The 13,362-nt window shown below is 41.6% G+C and overlaps 1 protein-coding gene across 11 annotated transcripts in view; it reads right to left on the reverse strand.

Annotated features, from left to right (window-relative positions):
* The window catches only part of LOC126088583 (titin), a 1,213,778-nt gene that overhangs the window by 942,119 nt on the left and 258,297 nt on the right, over nucleotides 1-13,362 (reverse strand). The window lies entirely within an intron of this gene.

Below are 13,362 nucleotides of genomic sequence, written 5' to 3' on the forward strand. Positions count from 1 at the left end.
CCCCACCAGTTTTGCGACCACGCAACTCATTGCGAAATTCGGCTGCATTGTCTTCCCACATCCAGCGTAGCACCTTCAGACTTCCCAGCTCTTTGGGCCTCTGAAAGATGACTACCTGTCTAACATTTTGAAGATTCTGATGCTGTTGTCAAAGCTTTAAGGAAGTGGATAGCCTCAGTTGGTTCCGATTTTTACAAGCACAGCATGCAGGCGCTGGCCCATCGTTGGCCAAATGCATAACGAATGGTGGTGAATGTGGAAAAAACGACTGTCTCTAGCTGAAATGATGCTCTATTTAGCTGTGCTGTTGTGATTTATGTATCTCCTGTAGTTTCTGTGAGTAAAAATAGGGGGCTATACTTTCGGAACTACCCTCGTAATATACCACCCCCTGGGCGTCACATTTGGCAATGGAATTCCAAATTTCCATCAGATGACAATAGCGGTCGTGCGGGATCCGGCAGACCCAATGGAGCACTCCCGCTGAGCCACGCCTCCAGCGCCCTGCCGCTGCAATAGAGGACAGACAGGTACCCGACTTGCACTTGGAGCTTCCTCGAAACTGTTGCTACACTGATGCCGCCTAGTCGCGGCTCAACACCATCAATTATGCTTCAGTACAGAGAGGCTCATCCTTATTAAGGAGAAAAAAGGGTTTACAGTTTGACACGTATTTATCATATAAAAAAGAGACAAAGCTTGAAACTTACGGGATATCATCGATGCCTGCTCCGTAATAACAATCGCCCCAGCTAGTGGATGGCCGCTTTCTGCCGCTTTGACCTGATAAGCCCTCACTTTCGTCCTCAAAGCCCTTTTCGTCGCTGAGCGCATCGCCAGAATCGGCTCATTTCATCGCCGATGTTGACTCGTAGGGTATTTGCCACGTGCATTAATGCAGTATGGCCTAAACTGAACAGACATAGGGCCAAATTTGAAGCAATGTTGACAATTTCGCTTCTGCTGGCTGATATTTTTGAAGCGTATCTCCAAATGAACAAAAGCAAAACGAGGATAATGGAATGTAGTCGAATTAAGTCGGGTGATGCTGCGAGAATTAGATTAGGAAATGAGACACTTAAAGTAGTAAAGGAGTTTTGCTATTTGGGGAGCAAAATAACTGATGATGGTCGAAGTAGAGAGGATATAAAATGTAGACTAGCAATGGCAAGGAAAGCGTTTCTGAAGAAGAGAAATTTGTTAACATCGAGTATAGACTTAAGTGTCAGGAAGTCGTTTCTGAAAGTATTTGTATGGAGTGTAGCCATGTATGGAAGTGAAAGATGGACGATAAATAGTCTAGACAAGAAGAGAATAGAAGCTTTCGAAATGTGATGCTACAGAAGAATGCTGAAGATTAGATGGGTAGATCACATAACTAATGAGGGGGTACTGAATAGGATTGGGGAGAAGATGAGTTTGTGGCACAACTTGACTAGAAGAAGGGATCGGTTGGTAGGAGATGTTCTGAGGCATCAAGGGATCACCAATTTAGTACTGGAGGGCAGCGTGGAGGGTAAAAATCGTAGAGGGAGACCAAGAGATGAATACACTAAGCAGTTTCAGAAGGATGTAGGCTGCAGTAGGTACTGGGAGATGACGAGGCTTGCACAGGATAGAGTAGCATGGAGTGCTGCATCAAACCAGTCTCAGGACTGAAGACCACAACATCTCAAAATGAGACTACTGAAACTTTCGTTCACATTTTGAGTAAAACCGCCCAAGCAGCGCTCCAGCAAATCAGGTTTACTCTTATCAGTATACATAGAGAACGTAAGCGCGGAACCGGTTCTTTACACCGAGGCGTGCCGTGCACGCTCCGCATCAAAAGCTCACAGAATAGTTAATTTTTGGAGTTCGCGCATTATATTTTGGGAAATAATTCTTAAACTTATATACATTCGAATTCCGTAATAAAAGAAATTTCGGTTGTTTTTCGACCGTCACCCTATCGTTCCCCCTTAACACTGTGGTAGCTGGACTATGTTGTTGCTGCATTATTTGAAGTGAGTCTTCGTGCGCTTGGAGAAATACAAGTTAAGTAAATCTTTTGTTTACTGTATTAACTTGTTCGCATTATTTCTGCTGCTGTCGAGATTTCCTGCGAGAACAGTTGTCACAGTACTCTGTATCCCATGTCTCCTTACTGTTGTGTACAAAGACGTACACAACAATTGTTTCATAAATTATCTCGAAATGTTATCCACCGAGATAATACAAGTCATTTCGCTGCAGATGTATGGTGGATACTGAAAATATGCAACATGACGGAAACGCTTATGCACATACATGAGTGTAATAGACATTTATTCGTTTTTGCTTAGTTTTTATAGTTAAAGCGATCGTTCTGACATCCTATAATGTTTCTTTTAGATCTATAAGAACGATTTTTTGAATATGGCATAGGTCCAAGGCAAATGAAGTTCTGGCTTATTCTGTAATGAAATGCTGGAAAAAGGTTAAAGAAGTACACGCAGAAGATTCAGAATTTGGAGGAGACTCTGATGCAGATGATGTAGCTACATCTCTACCGTTTCAAACCTTACTAAAGTAAGTGACGGTAGTGTGGGTAACAAAGTGCCAAGTGGACCTGTGGATGGAACATCCAGTGGAGATTCAACAGGTGGCGTAGACTGTTTGCCTGTCCTTGAAGAAGCTAACTGTGATACAAAAATGGCTGCATATTTAAATGTTTATGTGTGGCATAAAGTTGGTTGTGTATTCCAGTCTATTGGCATATGTCTTCTTCCAAAGGGCTTATGTTTACTAACAGAAGTTAACACTGTAGTTTACTGCAGATTTTTTTCAAACTAACCTGTGAAACTATCACGTATAACTGCTCCTGATTGATTGGTATGAATATTTACCATTGCACGACTCTTGGTGGACTTTAAGCACGTAATAAATTAAGCAGTTTTATATTGATTACTATTTCCGAAGAGCGCATTCTGACATGTATTTCATTGTTATGCTAAATGAGCAATTGTGATTCTTGAAAGGCTAAAGAACGATGGATTGATCAAGGAGGTCCAGTACATGGCCCTCTGCTTCATCTGATAATCTTTACGACTTTTGAGCGTGGGTACATTTCATGTCGTTGGTATATTATACAGTTATCGACAACATGTAACGTTTACAGGAGTGTTTAATATATGTATATAACCGAATGCAAAAGCAGTCAGACCTGTTCGCCCGAGCTCGTATTTCTTTGAGCGGGGCTGAACTGTGTGTAAGAATAGGTGGTAACCACTTTGGGCTGTTCCAATATTGTCAACAAACAGACGTTTATCACAGGACTGAGCATTTCATATTTCAACAAGTATTTCGTTTCTGTATATACGTTTTCAATCTTGCAGTCTAGCGTGGCATTTAGACTTTAAGCGACCATAAATAATATTATGATGTATGGTACAAACTTTTATGATTGTTGAAGTTTTCGTTCCGTACGCCACTTACGTTATTTGGAGAAATATTGCCGCTTCTACTCAGAAAACATTAATTTTGTTCGTTAAAGCGGACAACAAAACCCATCATTATTTCACACTTTTTCCTTAGAGGAAGAAAGTGAGGTAAAGGTGATTATCATCCCATCGGCGATGAAGTCATCCGAGACGGGACACAAACTCAGAACTGATAATCAAGTTGAAAGAGGAAATCGGCCATGAACTTTTCAAAGAAACCTTATCTAATAGATTTAGTGAAACTACGGAAATCTTAAACCTGGATGGTCGGACGTGGGTACGAACAGCCGTTCTCCCGAATGCGGGTTATACGTCTTATTCACTGCACAACGTCACTTCTGCATTGCAATTATGAAGACATTTGATTGGCTAATTACACACTCACCAAATGTAAGCAATGGATGATACAGACTAATTTTATTATGTTTTATGAGCTGAGCGGCCAATTTTACGCCACAGATTTTCTTAAAGGAAATGAGGACGCACATAATAGTGTTTGAACAGCTTGGTACCTTAAGATGGTTGCATACTGCCGGAACCAGCTACGTACAACAATATTTTGAGATATAATTTTAATAAAAGGCTGTGCAAGAGAACAGAATTTTTTTAAAGGCGTACCTAGGAACTCGAGTACCACTTTCTAATGAACACTTGTGCATTAAAACAGTGCCGGCCGAAGTGACCGTGCGGTTAAAGGCGCTGCAGTCTGGAACCGCCAGATCGCTACGATCGCAGGCTCGAATCCTGCCTCGGGCATGGATGTTTGTGATGTCCTTAGGTTAGTTAGGTTTAACTAGTTCTAAGTTCTAGGGGACTAATGACCTCAGCAGTTGAGTCCCATAGTGCTCAGAGCCATTTTGAACCATTAAAACAGTACAAGTGCGAGCAATGTTCGATAGTACCAGTTATGATCCTTGTACACAGAATAGACAGAAAGTAATCCTTCCCTTCTTTACATTCATGCTAATATGTCAGATAATACAGATCACACAGAGCGTACCTATCCACACAGGTTTATCTCTGACTTATTCACCACGAGGAGTTGCTATACGCAGTTCTGTGCTCCCTCACACTAGTAAATGACTTGATTGTGTGTAACTGTTTGTACAGTAACTAATATTACGGTTACATCTCTCAAGCCTGTTAATGTGTAAAGCTTTTTATTATACGACAGTTGCAACTACTGCCTCCTTAATATTCTCAATAGCACATCTATAGGGTGAGGCAGCTAAGATAGGCCAACCCTAATACATACAGAATGAATAACTATAGCTTTTTGCCAAGTTATAGCGGACAATATGGTGAATTTACTGACGCTGGAAAGTAATTTTTATCGTTTAAAATCGACGAATTTTTATTTTATTTTATCATATATGAGGTCAACCACGGACTACCCATGAAATTATGTGACTGTAACGCAAAACTTACGTAGTCAACGGGTTAAACATCATAAGTACTCTTTTTATACGGTTTTCACTCTGGTGATTATAATCAATGCTTGATTTTCACCTTGTACTCTAATTACATTTTCTAATACGCATGCAGTTGCTTGTATGCATGCAGTTGCTTGAAAATGGCTACACAGCCGAAACGACATAGTGCACAAAATAAAAATATCAGCCAATGTTGGGAAACGTATTTCTATTAGTAAGTTTGTCAACGGCTGTGAATCCTGTTGCAACTATTATTTAAATGCATGAAAAGACTGTGAAAGCAACATTTAATTCATTTCTTCAAAACTCCGGTTGCATCAAAGAGAGCAGAGTAAATAATAACAATAGGAATAGAAGAAACCGATAAACAGAAAAAATCATGGTAGTGGTAAACAATGAGAAGCCTACACAGAATGTATTTCTGGTATACGTTGTTCCTCAGTCTTTCTGATAATTTGGTATTACCTCTTGTCAGGCCTTCTCTCATAATTCTCTTTGCTGCTTTGGATGTTTATTAGACTCAAAATCCTTGCCAACTTATATTACATATTCTAACATTTGTCTGCATCTGTAACGTTTCCAGTCTACTGATCCTTTGAGTGCCAAAATAACTGTTATTACATTCCTTAGTACAAGTCTCGCTATGTTTTCCCCTCCTCTTGTAAAGGTTTTCTATGCTTTCTTCGTCCGTTATTGCTGACAATTTTTCATTTTGTAACTTATTTATCCACAAAATTTTCAACAGGTAGGTTATAGCTTCACTTGTTACAGACACCGAACTCATTAGTGAAAGCACGCTGTTTATCCGGGAAAAGAGCGAGGCAGGCAACGGCGGTAAGTTTCTCAGAGGAACCGTCACAGAATTCACTTTAGATAATTTACAAAAAAAAAAAATTAGAGAAAAGTGTACGGCGATTTGCACTTCACGCCTCCGAACATTTGAGTTCAAACCAAATAACGGACGCAAGCGGCTGCTCCAGTGAAAGGAAAACGAGGTCTGCAAAATAACAGTCGCTGTGGAAAAAGCTTTGAAACTTTTTAACGATCTCTTTTACAATACGCGAATACTAATGTGACATGGACATCATAAAAACATCTCGCAAGATTCGAGGAACTTCAGACAAATTAATTGTTCGGCTTCCTGGAAACGCCGTTAGATACGTGGAATAAAAGAAACCCATACTTTTAATACGACAAAGCAATTACGACAGGTTTCTGGTTATATGTGAGTAAACATTTCCATGGAATGGCTATATTTAGTACGAATAAAGAACTGGTTTCTCGCTGACAGTTACCTTTCATCCCCCCCATTGTTTAAATTCGCAGGAATTTACTCTACAATTTCTTTTGACTACCTCTTTAAACTTTAATTACAGTCATCGCTTTCACCAAGTAACTCTAGATGACAATGCTTTATGCGGTAAGTTAATTTCATCTCTCAGGACTGAGCTGTAGGCGGTTAAACATAGCTAGATGGCGACATTGCCTGCGTGAGGTATTTTTTACCACGCGCCTTTGGCATGCCGCTGTCTTTTAATGAGCAATATTCAGCCTGTCAGAGGTGACTGAACTGTCACCATAATTTATGGAGCATGAATGAACTAACTGATCTCTCATTAACATGTAACACGTATTAGCGATCTCATGAATATGTAAAGTGCAAAGCATCACAGAGATTACAGTGGTGGCATCACACAGTAATTTCCCGTGGGTTGCGAGTATACTCCGCTTAGCGAAGGAAAATTATAGCCGTATAAGCGATCATTATCAGCTTGATTTTCGGATCGTAAAAGTGGCCAACATTAAAAAGAGGTCTGCCAGTGCATATCGTTTCGGTCCACTCCACACACACGTTCCAGAAATGTTGATTAAAACTGTAAGAGATATACATATTGTCAGGTGCACAGAAGAGCACACTTCACATTCTGTGAACTACAGTCTATTACAAAGTGACGTATTTCATATCGTTTTCCCAGAGGGTGTGAAATGATATGCCATTCATTTTGCGACGGACAGTAAAAGTTATACCCCTATATTACTGCACAGAATTATTACAATACTCCAATTTGCTAATATCGTAACACTTATACCTGAGGTGGTGAATCGGAGAGACAGCGAAACCACGAGCCAGATTAATGAACTTACGTTAATTACTCAGTTAGGCAGTTAGTGAATAACATCTTTCAAAAAATGGTTCAAATGGCTCTGAGCACTATGGGACTTAACATCTATGGTCATCAGTCCCCTAGAACTTAGAACTACTTAAACCTCACTAACCTAAGGACATCACACACATCCATGCCCGAGGCAGGATTCGAACCCGCGACCGTAGCCGTAGCGGTCGCGCTGTTCCAGACTGTAGCGCCTAGAACCGCTCAACTAATTATTAACTCCATTAAGTATAATTGGTGTTGTACATTTTGTTCTTGCAGAAGTGGATTTGTTATGGGTATTTCTTTCTTCTTATTTTTTTTTTTTAAGCAAGAGAGAGAGAGAGAAGAAGTAACAAATCTATAATCTTTCAATCATATTATTTGCAATTTCTTCTGTTACTACTTGATTCCTTGGATTGATTCCAGCTGTCAACTGCAAAATGAACTTTTTTTTTTAAAGCAGAGCCTCGTGTGCATAGATAAGAAACGGCAGTGCGCCTGATATTGAATTTTTAGGAATTCAGTATTAAATTATTCCCAGATAGACAAATCATTCCTGACTACATATGAAGAATTATCAATCAGAATTTTCTTCCCTCTGTTCGTTAAGTACCCGTGAGCATACGTTTTTGTGTAATTGTGGCCTGATTTCCTATTTCTATGTCGCGTACGGAATATTTGAAGTCAAAAGTACAGAAACACCGAGAACGAGTTTACACGATTCGTAAGTAGCCGGTATGCATCACTTTCTCATCTTAAAATCAGTGACACACACTGGATGCAGCAAGGACCTCTTAACTCGATAATAAATACCAAATGTCTAATGAACAAAGGTGACAGAGGATTTATTACTTTGGATCTATTCTTAAAGCTTAGTATACTAACTCAAAGATAATTTTTTACTGTCGCGTATACCTTCTTCAGTGAGTCTGAAGCCTGTTCTTTGTAATAACTGCGAGGCATCACTACCCTATAACACTGTCGAAAAGTAACCAAATGCAATTGTTACCCCTGAGAACTACTGTCGTGGTAATACACCTATCAGTCGCAGCACTAAGGTTCTCCTCCTTGGCTAGGTCACATTGTGGTCATGTCACGTGATATGAAAGACACACGAAGCCGTTCTGAAACGTCATGCTTCAGAATACGTTACGTGGAAACTCTTGAAGTCCTTACTGGCTCTGAGCACTATGGGACTTAACATCTATGGTCATCAGTCCCCTAGAACTTAGAACTACTTAAACCTAACAATCCTAAGGACAGCACACAACACCCAGTCATCACGAGGCAGAGAAAATCCCTGACCCCGCCGGGAATCGAACCCGGGAACCCGGGCGTGGGAAGCGAGAACGCTACCGCACAACCACGAGCTGCGGACTTGAAGTCCTTACTGACATTCTACATCTTTATTCTTCATGTTTACATATTTATTTCTGATCACAGTCACCCTAGCGACGAACACATTTTTCCCAACCGAGACCTGTTTGTTGATATAGTTAGTGCAGAGTTTTTGACTTTGCTGACGGAGCCACAACGTCACCTCTGCTTGCACCGCTTCATCGCTATTAAAGTGGAGTCCTCGAAGGTATTCTCTAAGTTTCGGAAACATATGAAAATGGAATGAGGCCATTTCGGGACCGTGTGGAGGATAATCGATGACACTGAATCCAAGGCGTTGGATTGTGCACGTGTCGCAGCGCTCGTTGTGTGGTCTGGTATTGCCATGCTAGGGCAGAGGGTGTTCCATGCGAAGACGAACTCTTCAAATTCGTGCTTTCAGTTTCTGGAGGTTCAAATGGCTCTGAGCACTATGGGACTTAACATCTGAGGTCATCAGTCTCCTAGAACTTAGAACTACTTAAACATAAGTAACCTAAGGACATCATACACATCCATGCCCGAGGCAGGATTCGAACCTGCGACCGTAGCGGTCGCGCGGTTCCAGACTGAAGCTCCTAGAACCGCTCGGGTTTCCGGAAGGCCTCGCTGTACGGTGCATAGCTTATTGTGGTGCCCCTGGTATGAATTCCAATTAGACCACGTCTTGAACATCCCAGAATATTGTGAGCTTGACTTTGTCTGTTGATGGCATGGTCTTGAGCTTTTTTAGCGTCTATGGATTTCAACTGGAGGCATGTTTTTTGTGGTTAAAAACTCGATTACAGTACACTGTTTCTCACACACCTACACTCCCGTTACACACCGCCATGTTACATGCTACATTTCGGAGGCCTCTAGCGGCAGAGTGTTGCTACTTGTGTCGGCGAAGAGGGAATGTTGACCGAGTAATATGCATGATGTACACTGAAGCGCCAAAGAGACTGATATAGGCATGCGTATTCAGAGGTATGTAAACAGGCAAAATATGGCGCTGTGTCAGAAACGCCTATATAAGGTGGTCCATTGATTGTGACCGGGCCAAATATCTCACGAAATAAGAGTCAAACAAAAAACTACAAAGAACGAAACTCGTCTAGCTTGAAGGGGGAAACCAGATGGCGCTATGGTTGGCCCGATAGACGGCGCTGCCATAGGTCAAACGTATATCAACTGAGTTTTTTAAAAAAATAGGAACCCCCATTTTTATTACATATTCGTGTAGTACGTGAAGAAATATGATTAGTTGGACCACTTTTTTTCCTTTGTGATTGATGGCGCTGTAATAGTCACAAACGAATAAGTACGTGGTATTACGTAACATTCCGCCAGTCGGACGTTATTTGCTTCGTGATACATTACCCGTGTTAAAATGGACCGTTTACCAAATGCGGAAAAGGTCGATATCGTGTTGATGTATGGCTATTGTGATCAAAATGCCTAACGGGCGTGTGCCATGTATGCTGCTCGGTATCCTGGACGACATCATCCAAGTGTCCAGACCGTTCGCCGGATAGTTACGTTATTTAAGGAAAGAGGAAGTGCTCAGCCACATGTGAAACGTCAACCACGACCTGCAACAAATGATGATGCCCGAGTAGGTGTTTTAGCTGCTTTCGCGGCTAATCCGCGCATCAGTAGCAGACAAATTGAGCGAGAATCGGGAATCTCAAAAACTTCGATGTTGAGAATGCTACATCATCATCGATTGCACCAGTACCATATTTCTATGCAACAGAAATTGCATGGCGACGACTTTAAAGGTCGTATATAGTTCTGCCACTGGGCACAAGAGAAATTACGGGACGATGACAGATTTTTTGCACGCGTTCTATTTAGCGGCGAAGCGTCATTTACCAACAGCGGTAACGTAAACCGGCATAATATGCATTATTGGGCAACGGGAAATCCACGATGGCCGCGACAAGTGGAACATCAGCAACCTTGGCGGGTTAATGTATGGTGCGGCATTATGGGAGGATGGATAATTGGCCCCCATTTTATCGATGGCAATCTAAATGGTGCAATGTATGCTGATTTCCTACGTAATGTTCTACCGATGTTACTACAAGATGTTTCACTGCATGACTGTCCTATCCAGTGCAACTCCAGTTGGGCGATAAACTAATGCTCATGTCTCTGAATAATTGGAACCACCCAAAGCTTTGCTAAAGTGTCTTCATCCTGTCCTACCCCGTCTTCCGTTGGATAACGCCTTCTTAACATGGGTGCCGTAACGTTTAAAACGTTCCCAATCATAACGGTTTCGCCATATGTACGACAATACTGACACACGTATACTAATACTAAACACGCCAACTACTTGTTGAGGTGAGTGATAGACTCCCCTCACCCGTCCTCAAAACCTCAAAGACTGGTAGCGCTGTTGTGTACAAACCAAGAGCAACACAGGCATGGTAAGGTGTGTGAGAGGCGTTTGTGTATAAACGTTTAAATACAACTTCCTGTTCAAGCCAAGAGTTGTGCCTTGTGAGCGCTCACATCTGACGGAAACAAACTTTTACTGACACCAACAGGGCTACAGACTTGAAGTCCTTCGAGAACCACTGTGTACAAATATGTCCTGTACTGTACGGCTTTTTAAGGATATGATCTCGTGCAAAAAATTGCTGCCTTTATTTAGCTATTTGGACATTATTTAGCAAGAAATCGGTTCTGATAAGGGTTCACGGTCTCCTTCAGTCCTAATGAAGACCCGTAATATGTTTTATTTTTTAGTTAGGCGAAGGCGAAACAGTAAACGTTTTCCTTTCCGCCTAAACTTTATTCGCTTAAAGCCCCACAAATTCACCAAAGGTTTATAGCTTTGTTCATTTGGTAAAACTTTAGAATCAAAAATGATGTTCTAATTTATTTTCTTCTTTACTGACAACTGTATTTGTTACCCATTTTGCGAAGAGTATTCGCATATACCATTGAAGGTAACTGAAAAATTATATCATTATACCACACACAGTTTACAACTTAAAGAGTTCTCAATATCGGTTGTATCGATGTTAATAGAATTAAAAAACATGTCTTGGTAGTTCTCATAAACTAAACATGAGTGCCATCATAATTGCACTTCATATATACGGAGTGTGAGTTATAAGTGCAGACGTTTCTATTGGTGACTGAGGACGGTGTACTGACCGACATTACATTAGTATTTACGTCATTTGCAGTAATGCTTATTTTTACTTGGCCAGCAGGTCAGGTGTTGACTTGTGCATGTTTGGACGAAAAATGGTCAGTCAATACTGACAGACTTATTCCTTTTAGTGGTACAGTTACGACTGTGCAGAATACATTAGGTAGTAAATTATGTGATGTGTTTGTGGGGAGATCCTGCATTTGTGGAGAAATCGTTACACGCAGAGGAAAAACAACCAACACACTGATGTGTGTACGCACATATTAAGGTACCAAATATAAAAATATCTCCACTTATATCTGTTACATCCTGTACATGAAATAAACATGACTCTTATTATAAATTCCATTGTACATAACAAACGATTAGTTATGTAAACTCTTTATATATGCGTGAATAATGTGCAACTAACGAAGCCAACTTAATTAGGGTTTTGTGTCTTCAACCACAAAAGGTTTCACTTGCTTAGCGTCAAATATTTAACACATGAACCCATTTGTAAAGTGATTTGATGTTTGAAGCTCTTTTACACATGGTAGTTCACTTCTTTAGAGAAGCGGGGTGAAACTGTTATGGAACTAAGATATCTAATATAAAAAACTGTAAGCCTCGAACCACTTTACGATTTGTTAAAACGAAAAACCCTTTATTATTCTCTTACGTAAATTCGAAGCCTCTAAGATTTCTCACGTTGACAGGAACAGGGTCCAAACTGCAACATGTGCAACCTTGCCTGACTATTGCCTGCGTATAATTGGCAGTTTTCCCCAACACCAGCAGATAATGGTGCTAGCCGGTCTGTGTGGCCGAGCGGTTCTAGGCGCTTCAGTCTGGAACCGCGCGACCACTACGGTCGGAGGTTCGAATCCTGCCTCGGGCATGGACGTGTGTTATGTCCTTAGGTTAGTTAGGTTTAAGTAGTTCTAAGTTCTAGGGGACTGATGACCTCAGATGTTAAGTCCCACAGTGCTCAGAACCATTTGAATCATTTGAACCAAGATAATGGTTCTCATCGATGGGCAACGCTCCAGCGTTAGATGCCTACAGGATGGTCTTCCACGGGGCTCGAACCTATCCCCAACTCTTTTCATCGTTTATGTTAACGACTTACTCCTCCTGCCACAGGTCGTCCCTATCTCAGTTTGCTGACGACACAGCCTTACTCACTGGTAGCCGGCGAATTACTGCAGCCGGGGAGATATTACAACATCAACTCACGCTGACGGAACGGTGGGCATCAGATAATGACATTCGTCTCAACACCGACGAAACTAAGGCTGTCCTATTCACTCGCAAACGTCCCAACTTGCGGTACAAGTATACTCTTCACCATTAAGGAGTTGCATGAAGTAAAGTAAAATACTTAGGGGCGACCCTGGATAGCTAACTCCTTTCTAAACGTCACATCCACAACAAGGTCCGCCCCCGGTAACAGAGTGGTCAGCGCGACAGAATGTCAATCCTAAGGGCCCGGGTTCGATTCCCGGCTGGGTCGGAGATTTTCTCCGCTCAGGGACTGGGTGTTGTGGTGTCCTAATCATCATCATCATCATCATCATCTCATCCCCATCGACGCGCAAGTCGCCGAAGTGAAGTCAAATCGAAAGACTTGCACCCGGCGAATGGTCTACCCGACGGGAGGCCCTAGGCTCACAACATTATTATCCACAACAAGAGGATTCAATTGTTGTACCTCCCACACCAACTGTACCCACCGTTGAGCAATTGCCAGATGAACGTTCGAACGAAGCGACAGTTTTACCTGCACTTCTTTATGACTGCTC

This window comes from Schistocerca cancellata, chromosome 6 (assembly GCF_023864275.1).
Source record: "Schistocerca cancellata isolate TAMUIC-IGC-003103 chromosome 6, iqSchCanc2.1, whole genome shotgun sequence".
NCBI lineage: Eukaryota > Metazoa > Arthropoda > Insecta > Orthoptera > Acrididae > Schistocerca > Schistocerca cancellata.